Source organism: Streptopelia decaocto (assembly GCF_964273445.1).
Source record: "Streptopelia decaocto genome assembly, chromosome: 2".
Classification (NCBI taxonomy): Eukaryota; Metazoa; Chordata; class Aves; order Columbiformes; family Columbidae; genus Streptopelia; species Streptopelia decaocto.
Window position 1 is genome coordinate 124140530 of NC_138655.1, and position 20462 is coordinate 124160991.

Here is a 20462-nt window from a genome sequence, read left to right on the forward strand (position 1 = left end):
TTGTTGCTTGATGGAAATCTTCCTTAGGCTTACAGCTGAGCTGGCTGCGTACCCTAAAAACATGCTGGAGCGTAGAGCTATGTCTAAGCAATGTAGTGCTGCAGTACTGGGCTAGGATATACAGTTGCAATATAATGCTGCAAGTTAGTGCTGCTAAATAGCAAAAAAAAAATTTAAAAATAGAAAATTTGGTGTTGTAATGGAAAAAATACTGTTCTTGGCTACTTGAATTCTCCTTTAGCCTCAGTGTTAATTTTTAGCTGCATAATACTTAGGATGAACACAGAGCAGAGAGTTGGAGGATTTCTGGGACATTCAGCAGCTTTCTCAGTTTCATTAAATATTGAATCAGGAGTTCTCTTCAAGCTTTAAGAGAAGAACTTTTGTAATATCTTGAGCCCTGTCACGAAAGTAGTATGCTTTATGACATGCTAAGCATTTTTTTTTTTTTGTAAAATTAAAAATATGGGAGAGGGTGTTGTCTTTAAGTGAAACATCAATTATGAAAACAAATTAATTTTGATGTAAACTGTCTTAACAGAAAAAATACAAATTGGCTGAGTTGTCAGAACTGTTCAGAGTCCCTTTCAAAGACAAATTTGCAATGTTTTAGCTTTGCTACATTTTCCAATGGCTGAGAAAGACTAGACAAGCTAATCTTTTTAGGTTTAGGTAATTTGGATAAAGTCTCTTCATTAAAATGTAGCACTTGGTTAATCTTTTGCTTATTTCTGTTGGGTTATTTTTCTACCTTTAATATTGCAAGTGCAAGATGCGTTTTGTTTTTTTATGGTCAATTTTGCGAAAACTGCCTGTGTGACTAGGATTAGAAGTTACAGTTTCCTGAAGTTATATGTGTTAGAGTATATGGTATATGTTAGCTGTATGGTGCTTAATTTTGTAATTTTTTTTTTTCTCTTTGTCTATAGTTTTCAGAAACGTGAAGGTGATAAAACTTATATTGGTATTACTTTGAAAAAATACAAACTGCTGTTTTACATGTTTATTTGTTTTCTGGTGCAGCACCAGTTTTTCATTGGAACAAACTGGATTGTGCTTTCTCTCTGCTTTGTAGGAAATTTCACTTCCGAAAGCAGAGGTAAAAGTTTCTGTTAGGCAGGTTCTTAGTCTGCTTTGGTCAGCCTGGAACTTCCTTTAATTTTACGTTTTAAATGAATGTTCTTATTTCTGTCTTTTGCATAACAAAGCATGAGCTAATGGGAATAATGTTTACCTGTGGTCGTTCTGGGTGTTTTTCTGCTCTGTCTATGAGAAGCCATAATGTCTGTAATCTCACCTGTCCCTGTTCTAACACTTACTGCACAAAGCAGTATTGCAGACAGCTGGACGAAAACTTGATTGCGTATATCGCGCACATACTTTCGCTTATGATTGCTATAGCCATCACATAGACGATACCGGAATTTTATACTTTCTGAGGGGAAAAAAAAATTCCTTTTAATATTAATACAATAATTCTGTTGTGTTGTTCTCTGTTGCTTGCTACTATTGGGCCACCTACAGAATAGAAAGGAAAGAAAAAGAAAGCATTTCTGTATGTTTGCATGCATGCTGCTTGTTCTTCTGGGCCTTCTGCTGATGCAGGATGGCATAGTGAGAACACGTGTACAGCATTAAGGTGGAAATAAATACTGAAAATATTACTGTGGGAAGAAAGACTTAACTCTCTGAAAAGATTATTCTTATAGAGCAAGTATTAATGGGTGAAGTGAGTTTCCTAACCATGAGAGAGTTAACTTGCTAAATTCAGGAACTGGCCTTAGTGTTTCTTTTTCTCTTTAAAACTGTAACCTCCAAGAAGATTTTCAGTTGAGATATTCTACTACGTTCTACTATGTGTGTTCTACTGTTTGAACTGAGTCTTGAAATAATGAAACTTGTCATAACCCTTCTAATTGCACGAGCCTTTCTTTTACATCATGCTGGATTTTGATGGAGTAGTTTCAAGAACTGCTAATTTTCACTCACCGTACGGCGCTTTAGAGTTTGTTGTTTGGTCACCGTGGATACATTTGTTACTTATTGTAATGGTTTTGCATTCATCATTTTGAGTTGAATACAAATGTGGATTTGTAATAATAATTAAAAATCCTGCAAAATGATTTAGTATGTTTATAGGGTAAGCCAAAAGTCAATGAAAATAATAAATTTCTGCTAAGTGTTTTAAAAGGTAGACATTTTGCACTTAAAATCATACATACCTACCCCAAAGCAACTTTTGCTTGCATATATCATCTAGTTAATAATTTAGCATAAGAGAAAAGTCAGTTGCGATCATTCTCAGCAGCACCCAGAGGAGAAATGGTGGGTGGCTGTTGGTGCCACAGCACTGATGTTGCACGCTGGTACCCGGGGACCTTCTCCAGCCCTGCTCAATGTGAGGGCCCTGCTGTGGCCGATGATCACAGCTGGACGCTGCCACCTCTACCTTAAAAGATCCTTTTGTCTGCTGCTGCCTCAGCTTGGCCACCCGGCCGGCATCGCACCTTCCTCGGCCTGGCAGCGCGGGTGGCTGGCGGGGGCCGCTCACCCTGTGAGCGCAATGGCCCCTGTGGCCACCACTCAGGCTGGGTGGCCAATCTGCTCAGGTTGGGTGGAAAGCACTGTTTACCGTTCAGGAGGTGAAGGCGGAGAGCTCTTGTTGTGAGCCGTGCACCGGCGCTGTGCGCAACAGTTGTCGAAGCGGAGAAAACGCTGCAGTGATATTGCAGTTCTGGGACAGTGAACGCTGGTCCTGAGGGCTTGGTAAGCCCTGGCTGGAACTGAGAGGAAAGCCAGTCCTCCACCCCCACTGCCAAAAAAAACACTACCCCATGCGCCTCCACACCTTACCCATACTGAAGATATACAACTGAAAAAATAACTAAAAATAAAATGCACAAAGGAAAAAAAGCCTTGTACCTTTCCTTCTTCCCCCCCCCACACACCCCGCGTTTTAAGTAACTTCTGTTCTCAGTGTTTCTGTTCACATTATGCAGGAAATCTAACATATTGGGATGAAAATGCATCCTGAAATGATCGAACTGTTAAGGAGAAGAAACAAACTATTTTTGCCTGAAAATGCTGTCAGAATTCTGTTTACATGTTGGCTGTTTTCAGTTTCAATGTTGTTGTTGTTTTTTTTCCAGTCAATGTTGTAAAGTGTAGTAATTCATTTGCATACATACTACTATTCTGAGTATCACTTTTTATTTCTGGAACACTTTCTTGTAGAAGAGATTCATTATGGATGAGTCATGGAAGAAAAAATACCCCCACACACCCCAAATCTCACCACCTCTTTAAAGAAAACACACATTGTAAAAAACAACCAAGCAAAAAGACCTGTGTCAGTAGTTTCGCTAAAATATTTAGTTGTCACTGGTTTGTTCTTAGGTTATATTTTCTTCTAGTTTAGACATTGTGGAGGCCTTTCATCACATTTCTGTTTGTCTTCATTTAAGGCAGAATGAATCAGTGATGATAAGGCTATGCTTTTGGAATGTTTTGAGAAACACAGATACTGGATTATGAACTGTATTTTATCACCAGTCATCTGCAATAAGTAATTGTAGTTAATATATAATGGATACTGCATGTGACAGAAGAATTCAGCTGAGCAAGCAAATGTATAGGAACTTGAAATCTGCAAGAGCCTATGTTTATACTTGGAACATTACAACCTCCTGGGCAGTGAAGTTCATATCTTGAAGCACTGAATAATCATTAATGCATATAGACATAATAATAGTTTTTTAAAAAATCCTGCTTGAACTTACAGAAAATGCTCTGTGCTGGATTATTTTTAGATACTGTTTAGAGAAATTGTTTATTTAAAATACCTCTAAATATATCCAGGATGATTCTATAAATGAAGGATGATTTTACCATTTCACTCACACACACACAGAAAAGTCATTCCCAGTGTTACCCTTCTTGTGAGTGGCAGAATTGCTCCAAAACCAAAATCAGAATTAATGGTTGCGTGCCTCATTGGAGAAGATTAGATCACAGTTACTACAGCTGAAGGTCCTTTAATAGAAAGTGTGTGTATGTGCAGACATGGGCACACGTGAATGTGTGGCTGTGCATGTTCTAACTGGGATGACTCTGGAATCTAATCCCGCATCCCTTCTTAACAGATGTCTTGCTTCTGTTGAGAAATGGAAGTCTAAGTAGAAACCAGATTTTAAAAAATGTTCATTATTATGCCATGCCTCTGTCCTTTTAAATCTTTTTTTTCCTAACAGACAATTAATATAAATTATTTTTATAAAATATTTTAAAACAATGAGAGCCTTTAAGTGCAGAATTATCTCTGAGTCATATAGCTTCTACTTCTCTGTGACTGTGTTCAAGTATCCTTCCATATTATTTTGATTTTGTTTCATAACCTGGTGGCAGTTCTAGAAATTCTTGCAATTACAAAAATGTTAATCAGGTTACAGGAATCCTTTCAAAGCTTTTGCCCCTCATTAAACTGAAGAAGATGGTGGCACTTGAAAAAAGAAGAAATATATTTGAAGTTGATAAAGGAAATATTTCAATTTGGTATTAGATCACAAAAATTCTTGGAATACAGTAGGAGGTCATAAGGACTTCAGTTTTAAAAAGAGGTTATTCACATGTAATATGCTGCAAAGATTAGTTTTGCAGCTGAAATTGCATAGATGATTGGTAACAGTCAGAGAAAATGCAGCAAAAGAGGTTGGCTAGAGATATCAAAGCCTGAAGTGTCTGAGATTGTACTTGAATGAGATTGCTTGGGTTGGAAATGGGAAGCAGCCTTGCCCTGTTGTAGAGTTAAGACATTACATGGCAAAGCCACATTCTGTAGGTCAGCCTAAAATATCAGTGATTTTAGCGACACGTTTCTGCAAAGTCTACTTAGGGGTGAAAAAATCTAATGCTTGAAGCTGCATTATTGGCATGCTCATATATTTAGATCTCCTTGCCCATTTTGTTGACCACTTCTTTCAGTTCATCAGTCTGATGCTCATGAACACGTTCTCTTCAAGGAATTTATTTTTTTTTAAATTTTTTGCTTTGTACATATGCACCGTAAAAAGCTACTCCAATCATAAGCATGGTATGACAGCTTAAAGAAGTTGGCAAGGGTCTGGATCAATTATGAAATAAGAAAATGCAACTGTAATTTGAAATTGGAATTGTAAGGGAGTCTTTTATGAAAGGTCAATTACTGTACGCCCTTGCCTCTTGTTAACATCTATGATAAAATGGTTCTGTCTCTTTTGATGCTTAAAAATGTACCAATTTAAAATTTCTTTAGGTTTGAAAAAATATAAGACAACTTGAGTTCTTATCCAGAGCGTTTCAACAAAAGCACTTGTTCTCTGTTTTGTTTTTGTGGGGTTTGGGGTTTTTTTTCTCTCCTTTTTTTTTTTTTTGTCCTTCGCCTCCGCCCCGCCCCCGCCCCCCCCCATTCTAGTTTGGCAAAGGTCACAACTATTTTAAAATTTGGGGTTAGATCAACCTGCCTCTTTTTTTAATACCTCAGGTAGCTGGCTGAAACAGTGGTTTGGAAATCATGGGACATTCTTTCATCACTATGGGATCAGGTCCTGGCTTTGTTACCCAACCAACTAATTTACTCTGTTTTATAGTCCCCATAGGTTTCAGAATTTAAAACCATAGTGTACTGCTTGTGTTTCAAGTAAAACTTGAAAAGCTCCTGGGATTTGGTAAAGTATAGCATCTTTATCTCTGAAACAGTTACAAGAGGTACAAAAATGAGATGGACTGGGAGTGTCTGCTAATTCTGGGTATGGCCGTTTGAAATTCAGCATACACTTAGGATCTAAAATGACTTTGGCTCATATTGGTAATCTTTATACTGCGTATTCTTTATATGTTCTGTTTATTACAATGTAAATGTGCAGTGTCTTCCTCAGCTCTCCCCTTCAGAAAACAAGACAGAGCCTATAAAATGAGTTTATGTTAGGAAACTGTCTCTGAATGTTAAAACTGCTTTATGAAGAACAAAGGAAAAAAGCTAGGCTTAATTTACTCTTTGATTGTTACTTCTCAGTGTTTCTCTTATTTATTTACTTTTATGCTGTAATTGAAAAAGCAGATGGACAGTACCATTCATTCAAATGAAAGCCATGAAAATTTTCTCAGCTTCTTTTGTTCTTGTTGACCTTGTTTACTCAGTTTGTTTACTGTGGAGTGTAGTAAGTTATGAAGACAGAGGGAGATAATGGCTGTGTTTTCCAATACTGTTAACCATTGGAGCACTAGGGATCAATATTGAATTAAAAAAAAAAAAAAATCCAAAAACACAGAACCTTGGCAAGGTCTGCAATTGTGAATGCACAAGGAAGGAGGAGGTGGGGAGGAAACCAGTCGTAGCACTGCAAGCAATATCAGTGTTCTTCTTGCTAAGCCAAGTCATTTTTCAGTAGCAACCTGAGGGTCTACTGTCTCTATAGTGCAATGTTTAACAAATTAGGTTTTGTTTGATGATATTTACCTGTGATAGCAAATCCACTCACCTGTCAAAACCAGGCTGGTATCAGGGGCATTTAGTTTGCCAGATATGTGACTGCTATATAGCAAGCACACTGCTCCTTTGTTTTTCTGTTATTACTGGTAAGTTGCGCTGCTGTGAGCAGCAAATTTTTCAACAGTGAAAGTTGCACGAGCTTGTCCGCTTCTAGGTAGCATAGAAAAATGAATATCTTTGCTTCAACCCTTCATGCAGCATCTGTTATTTTCGGTAGCCATTTTTATTTCTTCAAGAAGGAAAAACAGGCAGGCGCGAAAGTTTACTTAACCTCCTATTTAGCTTTGCAGTTCCTGTGTTTGTAAAGATAAATGCTAAAAGTCAAACAGGCTATAAAATGTTGTGTATGCAGATGTAAAATATATTCAAATCCTTTCCCTTTTTCTCTCCCTCTCTGACTGAGAGCATGGCAGCCACATGAACATGGCTGCTATAAAGCCATTGTAGTGCGTTATTTCTAGTATCCTTGCATGGTTTTAGCACTCACAACATGATGTAACCATTTATAAACTTTTGTCTCGCCAATCCTGACCACAGTCTGCCTACCTTGTAAAACTGGTTATTTAGTCTGCCTTTCCACAGGCAGTGCTAGGGCAGTTGCACTAACCTCCTAATAACACATGTAGTTTCTGTTGGCTTAAATCTTAGTAGCACTGAGTATTTGGAAATTTCATTGGTCTATTCAGTATGATTTTTCTCTCTCATTTCTTTCTTTACTAAGAAAGTTTCAGAATTAACTCTCTTTTCAGTAGAGTTGAAATAAAATTTTTCAGTATCCTTACAAATTCCCAGTGGGTTTCCGTTTTTTTTTGTTTTTTATTTTAATCCTTTGCAGTATTTTTATAGAACATAAAATATATCTTCTTACATAGTTAAAGCTGAGAAACCTACTCAGTGATAATTAGCAGCCCACCATTTGGGTTCCTATGGGTTTGGTAGGAGGTGGACATCTGACATCTCTTTGGGTATGCAGTATAGAAAGTTCAGTGCCTTGCAGAAATGGTCAGATTAATGTATGTGAAGCAAGTATCCCTCATACTAGCATTTAGCTCTACGTACTCTAACTCTGCATACATTAGATTACTTTCCCAATACACACAGGTTTTCAAGGTAAAAAGAATCAGTGGCCTTAAAGAAGGACATTACCACACATAAATACCCCACACAGGTACGCTCCTTTGCGTGAATGAACTTACTGAATGTAATGACCAAACACTGAAAGGCTAAAAACACATTTAAAAAAATCATAGCAACATTTGAAACCTCTCTAAGAGTATAGTTACAATCAAATGTGATTGTGGAAAGCCTTAGAGTGTCTGAAATGTATATAAACTCTGCTGGCAGAGGAAAACAAGCAGCAAGTAAAGTGCTGTGGCGTGCTGGTGCTGCAGAAAAATGGTATCAGCAGCACCACCCTGCACAAGCACCCCAAGATAACTGAAAAAACTTGCTGTGCTTTGTCCTTAGTGACTAACAAAATTGTCATCATAGGCTATCAGGCTATCATCAGCACACAGGGAAGAAAATTTATTTTAATAGCCTGAAATTAACCTTGTGAAGGCAATGAATGATGATGCTACGTGTCACTGTGCACACCCAGACAACTCTACAGATTTTAGGAAGATAATACAAATGTGTAGAATAGTAATATACTTCTATTGCTTATTCTCCTATGCCTTGAATTTTTTTCCAAGTTAAATATATCCAAATAATCAATGTAGTGAGGAAAAGCAACACAGGCAATATTTGATGATACTTAGCATTGAAAGAACATTAACAATGAATACTCCTAGAATATTCCTCAGTTTATTCTGACAGCGTTGATGTGATTTGTATAAGATTTTTGTGTGTTTCTAGTAGGAAGATTTCATCACAGGAATATTCACAAAAAGAACAATTGCAAGATAGTTTATTGTAATTTATTAAAGGGGTTTTTATGTTAAAAGCTATGCCAGCACGTTTTCAGCAGTACAAAGCCCACTTTAGATTCACCTGGAAACAGTAATACCATCTGACCTCAGTATATAGTCAAATAAATTATGAATGTTTCATGTCAAATATCTGTTTGAGAGACCCCAGCTGAGCTAATATCTTCCAAATCACAAAGATAAGAAGCATTAATGTTAATTCTAAATTACTAGCCCTTTTTAGGAAGCTCACAGTAATAGACTGCTAATGTTGTTATAGAATGTTTAAAATAATAAATAAGTTAATCTCTTATGAAATCTTTCCAAGGTGCCTGTAATAGAAGGATCTCCAGTTTTGCAGGTTCTTCGGTTCTTCTGGCTACGTAGCCAGCATCAGTTCTAGTAAATAATGTAGGGAGCTGATTTTGATAGCACATTTATTGAGGTAATATTGACATTTTGTCTGAAATAAGTTGGCTGGTTTTCGAAATCTGTTGATATAATGTATGCATGGCAACTCCTGGCAGATACAAAAAAGAAACCTCTTTCAAATTCAAGAATCTTTCAGCAAAAACTGAGCTTTCACTGATGTTGTTTTTACTGAGTCAGATCTGTTTTTCATAGTGAAGGAGGAAGTTTTCAGAAAGTAATTATTATTTATAATGAACTGTGGAAAGTCTTGGACTATGTTAATAGATTGGCTTGAACTCAATTTCATTTACTGGACCTAACATGCTGAGAAACATCCATGGCCCCCAGTAAAGTAAGACTTTCAACTGTGCTGGAAATACTAAATCAGACCTAGTCTAATTAAGGTAACTGTCATGTAATTTGTAACAGTTGTGTTTAATATCTCCAATAATTTCAAATGTGAATTAAATGCTCTTTAAAATCTTTTTTTGATCATCGGCAGTGTAGTCAAACTTTGGCAGCCTCTTGGGCCACAGATCTGAGGCTGGAGGACGCTGGCATGGCTAGCAGCATGACCACCAGGCATTTCTTCCTCACCCACCACCAGCCTGGAAGTAAAGGACGAAGGATGTATCCATTTGGGTTGCAGTACCTGCTCAAAGAGTTGGTCCCTGTCTCTTTGCTAGGAGAGTCACTGAATGTGATGGAAAAAGGAGGGTGGACAGTTGGATAACTTGAATTGCGTTGGCTTTGCATGGGGAGCCTCACTGAAGGGAAGGTGCACCTGCAGGACGGAAGGTGCTGCTAAAGATCTCATGCTAGGAAAGCTCTGCACACTTGCAGGGGAAGACTCCATCAGTTCTTTTGTCCACCTGAGCTTTGATGGCTTCCATAGAAAGGTCAGGGATTAACTGGCAGCAAAAGCTATGCTGATTTTTTTTTATTATTATTATTTTTTCAGGAAGTGATTTAAAACCGCTAACCTCTTTTCCAGAATCTAGCAAGCAGCTGCAAACGAAATACAGTTATTGTTCTTATTACTTTCTGTTACCAAGTGATCAATGCCAATAATGTTAATATTAAATTAAGTCAGCTGAACTATTTAATTCTATACATCCCTAAGTCCATATCAATTCCAATTGTTATTTTTTAGAAAAACATAATCAAACCTGAAAAACAAACAAACAAACAAAAAACAAACAAAAAAACCACCACATCAAAAAATGTTTAAAGCTACCACAATTGTCCATTTGAGGTTTACATTTTCAAGGGTTAATGTGTGTGGATAGGATGGGGCCTTGCAAGATTTCCTACTTATGTACAGGTTATGTAGAGTATGTCCTAATTCACAGTAGTCCTATTTAAATTCTGTTCAGTTTTAAGGGGCCAGCCTCTCAAGTGATTTGCTGAACTGGGATGTCTTTTTTGTCTCATTAAGGCATGTTATTGGCAATATCATTAAAGACATCAGGACAATTCAATTAATAGTTTAGTAGTTTATGGTGATTCTTCTCCAGTTAACAGACTCTACACTATTTAAGCAGAACAGCAGCAGGAATGAAAAGCTGAGGTTCATTCTTCTCCCCCACAATAAGAGGAGGCTTACATTTTTCATGCAGTGTCATCTCATACAGCTCTGTTGAAGTTTATGACCACAAATCATACCAAGCTATCATTTCTGTGGGTTTGTATCTCAGCCAGAAAAAGCTGCATGTGGGAGAAGCTTATTTCTAGTCTCCAAGATTTTAGCATTTCCAGTGGTGTGCCTGGAGCTGCTGAATGGACATGTATTAAAATTGTATATGGTTAAGAATTTCTAGTGACAAGAAAACTTTGATTTGTAATTAGCATGTCAGTTTGACTTTTGAATGTGTCATTTTGGAAAGGCCAAATAGCATTATACTGATATAATAAATAGCAAATTTAAAATTTATAGTGAATTTTAGGAGGAAAGAGATAGAATCTTGTACTAAATCATGTCTAATATGAGGTAATTGTCCATGTAGTTAGAGGAATAACATAAGGAAATATTCTCAAAAACGGATTTTCATGAGAAATAAATTTTTTAAAAAAGCAGCTTCTAGTCCCTTCAGGTATGTATGTGCATCCAGTACCTTACATGTTTTTGCAACATGTAGTAGCCCTCTAAGAAATAGCTCATGCCACCTATTCCTAGCTTTCAATGAAGAATCCTGAAATCACGTGAGTGGGCAAACTTAACACTCAGGGACTTTCTAGTAGTAGTTTCCTGGGTTTAAAAAAAAAAAATGATATTCTGAAACCAACTTGGTTACATCTGCAGAGGAAGTTGTAGGGCAAAACTGAGGGGTCTTACTGATGCAAGAAAGAGATGTTCTGGTGGGAGCCAAGTTCTCAGTTTATACTTGCAAGAGCAAGTGGCCTATTCATTTCAAGCCATTGGACACTGAATTATACTGACTTTCTGAGTCTCTTTTCACTGCACTTGGGTCTCCACCAGTCCTGATAGTCTGCGTCTGCCAATTTGGTAGCATGACCAGACTTGGTCTTGGTAAATATGCAGTGTCAAGCAGTGCACAGAAGGGCATCCTAAACATGAATTCTGCATTGCTTTCATGTCCCTGCTACAACGTTATTCTATGTACAACTTTAAACTATTCATATCAGTTCTGTAATATGGTTGATGCTTGACCTCAGACACAGAGATCCATTTTACTTTTACCACTTTTGGAACTCCAGATACTCATGTAGGTGAACACCTGAGTCTTTTAAAGCTTTCTGTGAACTTAAATGGTAGGTTAAGTGAGAACTAAAATGCAGATTTTTTTTTACATGTGGTAGCAACAGAATCTACATAGCAACATCAATCAGCTGTGTGTGCTCTAGGTCTTCTTAACCCATTTTAAGTATAATTTATCTGTCTGAAGAATGCAATAAAGAAATCCTAACATTCTCCATTTGAATTCTATCTTTCTCTGGGTCCAGATTACCACATATTCTCCCCAAGTCCAAGTGAAACAGAATAGCCAGAAATACAGGTCTGCAGAGTCTTTTCTCAGATGCTAAATCATATCTTTCTGTAAAGCATAAACAAAGGCAACAGATCTGTGAAGCTACAAATACCCAGTGTTGAGTTAGAAGAGCAGAAAGTGTAAGATCCCGGCCTAATTCAGATACTTAGGCAAGACTTGTGCCAGCATTACTAGTTTAGGGCTGAAGAGGAGTGTGCAAATCTTGATTTAAATTTTGTCGTGGCTTGGTCCATGTCTGCTGAAATTTTCTAAGCATTTCAGGTTAACACACCCAAAACACTCTGCTATGAATCAGGTGATTTATGTTTCTTTGCAACTCCAGATCTGTAAAATTGGCGTGAGCGTAGGCTTTGGAATGCAACCCTTATACAGGCAAGCTGTTTCAGGTTTCTTGGAGGCTTGCATGCAAAATTGCCTCATTGCTTGAATTGATACCTCTGATTAAACAGATTCAGTGCATTGCAACAGTTGTCCGTTAGTATTACAGCTCAAACTAATAGCCTATGCAGCTTTACTTAAGTCACTGGATTTATGGAGACATAGGAGAGATAGACCTCTTTTTCTCAACATGCTGTCTTTTTCAGTAAGTTTATGGGGCTTTTTTGGATACCATTTTTAGATCCAAGAATTGTATTCTTGCCTCTGGAATAACCGTGGTTTATTTTTGAAGATGTGAAGTCAGAAAGACAAGATGGAACTCTTACCGCATCTCTGGCAATATGCTTAGAGTATCTTCATTTTTATCTTATGTTTACAGTTTCATTATGCATTTCTCTTCTTATGTGGTGTATCTTGGTGTTTTGTGGGTTTGTTTTGTTTTGTTTTTAAAGAAAGTAGTGCCAAATTCTGGATTATGCAAACAAATTCTCTCCTGTTTATGGTGATGCAGATCAAGTATTTGGGGTTTTGATTCATCCTTCAAACTGACCAGCCTTGGTAAAATTTTAATTCCTTTTCTACTAGAATAGTAATTCCTATTTTAAAAACTCATTGTTATGGAACATTATGAATGTTTAGTCAGATGGAGTAATGCAAATAAAAGATAGACGCTACTTCTGCATGCATGAATTAAAAAATAATTAACTTCCCTGACGTCATTTCACTGATGGGGAGGGATTGGAATAGTTAAATATATGCAGAAGTATTTGCAGGATTGAGGTTTGTCTGTGGCTTAGCAAATCCTTGCATTTCTATAGCAATTTGACAATTGGTTGGCTCACTTCACTGGTTTAATATAATTTCATTTTGTTGGAAATGTATTGTAAGATTACCTCTTATGGAAAGAAAAGATGATTAGAGTATGTGAGGCTCCCTCCAGTCCTTAGCAGCAGAGCAGGGGGACGGGAGGGAGGGAACCGACTTGTCAACACACAGTTCCATTGAAGGATCTTTGCGCTTGCCCTGCCCTCTTAGCTTCTCAGATATTGTAAGGTTCTTCTGAACAGATTAATATAGCAAATGTATTAAAATTCAAAGTTGTTAGGGTATGTAGGAGGGTGGCTTGCTCATGTCCAGTAGTAAAAGCATACTGAGAAATCACTTGATGTATTTGATATAGTTCAGTTAAATGAATGTCTATTGCCTAAATTGAGTGGATCACTTTTCTATTTTAATTTGAAAAAGTAATAAAAATATTAGGAACATGTAAAATAATGTGATGCAAAGAAGTCAAATGATGATTATAACTTCTTCCAAATAGTCAAAGCAAAGCAATGCAATGACTTAAAAGGATCAGAGCAAATACTTCCTTATATAACAGACTCAATAACATCTGGAATTATAGTAGCTAGGCTTAACATTATGAAGCTGCATGATTCTGATCCCTCTGATCTACATGGATTACCAGAAAAGTCTGTGAAGGAATTTTTCTCTTCTTGGTACTGTATTTTATTTTATCATGCTTACAAGGACTGGTAGCACTGCCTTTTGAAAACCACATTTGCTTTCATATCTCTCAAATAACTGTGTTACGTAGCAGAACTGAAGGTAGTTCTTCTGTTTTGTTTTGTCTTTCTATCAGAGGGAGGCTTAAAAATTAAACAAAACATCCTAACTGAAACATTTTTCTTTTTCCTGTGGACTGACAGTTTTTCTGTGTTTTGCCCAAGGCTTGATTTTTTCAAGCACCTTAGTAACGAGGTAGATGAGTGGAAAGAACTGAAATGTTTGAGGTGGGTTGTTTTTATACTAGGCCTCTTTCTAAATGTGTTTAGAGTTACTTTAAGAAATGCTGGATTATATAACATGAATAACTGTGAAGGCAAAATTGGTGAATGTGTAACCTGAATTTGTGATGCACACAGAGTAAAATTTTAAGAGCTGTGTAGGGCTATAAGTAAATATTCTGAGCAGGGTGATTGCATGAGCAAGAAGGGAGCTCCGTAAAAAGTTGTATAAATGTTTTATATCTCTCCTATATTTAGTTCCTTGGACAGGAACTGTAACATGCCTTGTTACTTGTTACTCAAGATGCCTTGACAGGGGACCAGACCATAGCTAGGCTGACTGAAGAACAGGTCAGGAAAAGTATTATTACTTGAGCTCTTACCATATTCTTTTTTTCTTTAGAGAAGGCTTTAGGCTGTTCCTGACCTATGTAAAAATGCAGATGAATAGTATTTATGCCTTCCACCATGCCTCGCCATCTGTAGCAAGCAGTGAAAACTGCACATTGGTATGCAGACCATTCCATATGCCACCTTTTTTTTTTTTTTTTTGGTATTTTAGAAATTTGCCTGTATAAAATGGTAAGCAAAGATACCCAAGATACTGTCCTGCAGCCTTTTGTTTACAGCTACAAGCTGTGTGGTCGACTCAGGAAACCCTATGACAAAATCTGTGTCAGAACCTATAAAAATATAATTGTTTTTTGGGTGAGGAAGAAGTTCTGAACTGAGTAAATAGCATGTGGATTTGTCATGGAATAATTTTACGTCGCACAATAGTAAAACACTCTTAAGAAACATTTGGATAGGATACAGAAAAGCTAAAAAATCGCAACAAATTTCATATAACTTAAAGAAATGTGAACATATTGTTAGGTTAGGTTTGTATTTTTTGGCCAATACTTTATGATGCTTTACTGAAAACTCTTATGTATACATGTGTTAATGTAACTCAGTTGTAATCAATAGAATTACCCACCAACAAGCACAACTTATATTAGCCAGGGGCAGGGATTCCCATTCATTAAATCTGTGGAGGACATGCCTTTATCTATTTCCGTGGATGCAGCCTGGAGCATCCAGCATGTCATGGATTAGATAAATTGGGCCTGACATGCCTGTGTTTCTGGAAAATAGGACAAAAATTTCTTTTGTCCTTTGTGTCTTGTCTGCAAAAGCAGTGGTGCTTTCCCCCCACCTATAGAGAATGGCAAGACATCATTTTCTTTGCTTGAAAAACTCTTTTTAATTTATAGGCATGTTTTACATAGAGATATAAGAAGTGTACCTGACAACATTTTCATAAGTATTAAGGACAATCAGCCTACTAACTGCCATGTATTCCAGCTCTCAAAGCAGTTGCCTAAATCAGCTCCATCAGGTATAGACTTGCCAAAACTGAAGTTTCCATAGCCCTTCTTTATAAATAGCCATTTTGTTAGAACTTCACTGAACAATAATGTATTCACTTTCCCAGAAAGACACTGGCCCTGTGGTCAGGGATTTTTGTGGGCTGCTGGAAACCCAGGCTAAATTCCTTCGTGAGGTGAATACACATTTACACAAATCTAAACCACCCCAAAAAGAGATAATTGTACAAATATCGCCAGTTAGTCAACAGCCCAACTGTTGGGACTTTTCCCTAAGGCATTGGGGACTTACAGAGCAGGATCCCCTATGGGCCCTTGATTAAAATACGGACCCTAATTTCTTTCAATTTTGGAAACTTTTTTAAAGATTTGCTTCCATAAGAGTGTAGCTTATGTAGAGATCTGCAGAGGGGACAAATTCTGTCAGAACTTTGCAACAAATAAAAAAGTCAAACTTCAGAGTGTTTCCTCTCCCTCTCTTATTCACAATCAATGACATCTTGAAGCAAAGCATCAGCCAAAATGCTGTAGAAGAATAGTTATGATCAGTTATATGTAGTTTTATGATTGGAGGGGCCTGTGTGACACCAAAGCCTGATTCAAGGGAAATGGGATTCTTATTTCTTACTGGCATAAAACATGATTTCAAACTGATCCTCTGTGGCAGAAGGGTCATGGCTGGGATCTGTTAGCGAGAATGAAGGTAGCCTGCTTGTGCAGTAGAGCATTTAGAAATTCAGAGTTGGTCAAAATGTTATTTCAAGCCCTTGTGCCTTTGGAATTTTTGGAGTTTTTGGTTGGTTGGTTGGGCTTTTTTGTTTTTGGCAGCTCAGAGTGTTACTCAAATGTGAATTTACATGGAGACTCACCAAGAACCAGAATTTGATGGCTCTGAGCTCTGATGCTTGAGTCTGCCACCGTAGATGCTGGGAGGAGCTCATTATGCTGTAAAACATTTGCAGGACCACCTTTCATGGGAATCTTTCACAGTCTTCCCTGCTCTGATTTGTAGAGAGTTGGATTCAACTCCTACTCCACAGCATTAGTACATGTGGGCCAATGCTCTTACAGACCACTGTATAAAATATGTTCAAATGATCTTTATCATAGATAGGAAAACCTATGCTTTCTTCACTAGTCCTAATAAAACTTTCTTATATATTTTCATCTGTTATATTGCATCATGGTGTTTATTTTTGCCTACACTTTTTGAGTATAGAGGCTTACTGATGTAGGGTGTAGCTATTTTCTAATCTGTAACAGTGTCTGAGGAAGTACAATCCCACAGTTTTTGGAAGGAAATAAAAACTTTTATTCATGTCATATGGCACTTATTTATCTCCGTTTAAAAAGAAAAATTAAAAAAAATGAATTGCACAAGAGCAGTGTGTGATTGCAAGAAATAGTTTTGGCAATGATGTTAGTATTTTCTAAATACAATACAGTTACACAACTATTACTTTTTAAGTATGTTACTATCACTTTTTAAAAGTATGTTATAACATGTTCTATTTAAACTTTATTAAAACTAGATCTGTGTCTGGATATAGAATTTCCATAAAACATCTGTTTAATTGATTCTGGCCAAGGTTCAAATTTCTCCCATTGATTTCCAACATCCCATTCTTTTATTTCCATTCTTGTTCTGCCTGTTGCCTTCTTACTTCCCCTTAGCTTCTCTCTCTTTCTTATCTACTTTTCACTCTCCCAAATTTGATGCCACCTCCTTGCCTTAAACACCACCTTGAGGGTTTTATGCTTTATCAGCACCTGCTCTCCTTTCATGGTTGACACCTTGCTGAACTAAAAACCCTGTGCCACAGAGATTAGCAGAGCCTGCTAATCATTTGCGCCCCCAGTCTTCATCAGACAAATGAAGAATGGCCAATGTGTTGATCAGTGCAACAAAGCAAAGGTTCTAAGAAAGCTGGTGACAATCTGCAATTTCTGGTGAATTAAATGACTCATCTCTTCCTATGGAAAGGTTGCTATCTTGTTAGCGTGCATGTTTTTTGTCTTATGTGTGTGCCCAACTTGCTATATTGAAGTCACTGTAGTTAACCTTCAGTTTTGGGCAATGGGGCAACAAAGAAACATCTGATTTCACGTGCCCATAAGACAGTGTGATGTAAACTGACCTCAACTGCTTAATGCTGAAGGGAATGACTCTAATAATATCTTCATGTATTCAGGAGGTACTTAGCAGGAGATAGGAAGATTTTTCTCTCCCTAGAGTGCAATTGGCCTTTTTTTTTTTTAATTGCCTGCTGATGAAAATCCAGAGATTAGTCGTTACTTGACACACTGCATGTGTGCTTTTAGGTGGCATAAAACTCTCTTCTAGTAAAGCTCAAACTTAACAGTTAACTAAACATATTATCCCTCTCTTCCCCTGTCTCTATGGGGACAGCAAACTGCCAAGAACTGTCTATTTTTCCCTTGTGTTGCTTCTCAATACAAAGCATGGATTGCCTGCTAGGATAACTTCAATTTTGCATCGCCTTCTTTTTCCAGGAAGTCTTGGTCACAGATGGAGCCTCAGGCTCTTGGGTTTTTTTGCACAAACAGCTCTGTCTCCTGAGGGCTGAACTGGTTTAGTTTCGTTAAAAGCGTAGTAGAAGTTTTATGAAAAGTAATGTTTTGGGGCTTAGAGACGATCAGGCCACATGATATGATAGTTTTTTTCTGATCTTACACCCTGAGAAAGAATAATATGAAAGATATTAACGTTTGCTCGTTCAATTTTCTTTTAGAACTTCAGATATTTCATTCAGAGTAGAAATCAGGTATTTCATTGGTGGGAAAAGTTCCTGAGCCAAATGACTTAAAGTATTTTTAATTTAGGAAGGTGTACAAGAAAAATCGTGAGATGATATATAATTTATCTTAACAGGTAACTTTCAAACTACTATGAACTGTATAGTGACTTATGTCCAGAAGTTTATCTTTTAAAACTCACTTCTGTCTAATGTGTCTGTGGCTGTTCTCATTATCCATTTGTAAATCCTGTGCTTCTGGTTCCACCCTACCTTTTCTCCCCATTTTCGTTCAGCAAGAAATAATACCTCTTACTTGTGAAAGACCATAAGCTTAATAGTTTTAAACTGTATATGTGTACCATTTATATATATATGTGTGTATCACGTCAATCTACCTGTTATTCAGTAACACAGCAGAGTTTTGACAGGTAGCAGAAGAGCAAAGTGGTGCTCTGGAAACTTGCAATAATTGTTGCCTTTGAGGTCCACTTACTCTTGCACTATGCAGTTCAAAATGTGTAAAAACTGTTTCCAATGAATTATGAATAAAACCTGGTGAAGTTGAGCTTTCCCACTGCTAAATGGAAGAGTCTTTGCTGCACAGCACTATCCTCATAGAGTGTGCTAGTGGAGTGTGTCCATTCCGTATTAGTTCTATATTTGTCTCAGTTTTATGCTTGTTTCATTTAAAGTAAAGACATCAGAAGTTAATTGTTATTTCCTTCCCAAGCATGCTTTTGAAAAAATGGCACTTTTAAAATTGCTAATATATTCATCAGAAAAATGAAAGAGTCTTTGAAAATCTGTGTGCAATACAGTGCTCTTCTGATTAATAACCCTTGGAAATCTGTGCTCATTATACCATAAACATGACCTTTATAAAAACATCAGAAAAGTGCAACTTCAGAATATGCCAGGTCAAAGATTTTTTTAAATGTCAAAAAGCATAAAGCTTTAAAAGTAATGTGATTTTTATAATATTTGGCTGATGCCTGTATTTTTGCTTTATTTTATTTCTTTCTTTATGGTGGGAGAGTGTGACCCCAGGGGACCATAGAGAATACTTTGGGATAACTCTTAATGCCCTCCAGCAACTTCTTCCCTGTTGTTCAATTCTTGGATCCACTTAGTTTGTAGCAACTTTTTTATTGGGCCTGTAGCTGGTTATATTTGGTATATCTCCAGTGGAGGTTACTAACCACATACTCACACCCACTGGTTAGTAGACATCCACAGTGCGCTAGTCAATAGTGATGTGGTCAGTCTGTCACTAGTCAGAAAATTTCTTTATCTGCTGAAAGCTGTAGAGAAACACTGTACATGCATTTTTGGGGAAATGCACATTTATAACACTGGTCCCTTCCTCTAACTTCACTGGATTTTAGTGCCCCCGTGCTTCCCACACACCTCAAGATGCACCTTAGCTTGAGTCTGAATGTAAATCCTTCTGCTGCGGGCTGGAAATCAAACTGTAAATAGGAGTTTTATGTGGGAATAGCTAGTCAAGATTAAGACCTTGTGGTGATGAGAAGAGAAGGGAAAGCTGTTTTTCTTTTGACATACAGACTATTCTGGCCTGGTATCACTGCTTGGTGGTAGGAATGTCTATATATATTTCTATCTCACTAGGCAAGGCAGGCTTTTCCCTTCCTTGGATTCACTTTCTTACTAACGAAAGCAGAAACTTGTATCAAACATGAGCAACAGGGGAAGGAACTGCAGAATAGAGAGCTGTGAATGCATAGTTTGCCAAAAGTAAAGAAATTTATGGGTACAGATGTCGACTCATCAGTCTGCTCATCTTCTCTCTAGCATTTAAAGCTAGGATGGAAGAACAGGTTTTGACATTGCCTATCCTGAGGTCACTCATGTATGAATGAACGTGTGTTCAATTCACTACTAGACTAAAACCAGGGAAGGATGTTGCAGTGCTCAGAGCACTAACTTTAAGGACTTAAGGCTCAGTTCCTTGACCTGCCACAAACTCCTGAGTGAGCTGTGAGCAGGTGACTTATTCTGTCTGTCCTAGAAAAGTTGAGATAGTATCTTGTCATGTAGAAATGTCCTGAGAATTAATACCAGCCTTGCATATTTAACATTTGATTATCTTTTGTAAGGCAAATGGAAATTAAAAGCTCCTCCATTCTCAAGTGTAATGAGAGCTGTGGTTCATGGGCATTTTGCTTGTTTGTCTTCTCCAAAGCCATGATAGCAGTCTTGGGCTTTCTAATTCTCTGGTACCTGGTGTGGCTGGTACTTGGTATGGGCAGCTGGTAATAAGCAAGGTGATCAAGTTGGACAATTTCTCATTGT

General features: G+C 37.3%; 1 protein-coding gene across 2 annotated transcripts in view; it reads left to right on the forward strand.

Moving 5' to 3' along the window:
- ZNF385D (zinc finger protein 385D) overlaps nucleotides 1-20462 on the forward strand; it is a 422677-nt gene that overhangs the window by 261912 nt on the left and 140303 nt on the right. The gene's annotated exons all lie outside the window — the stretch shown is intronic.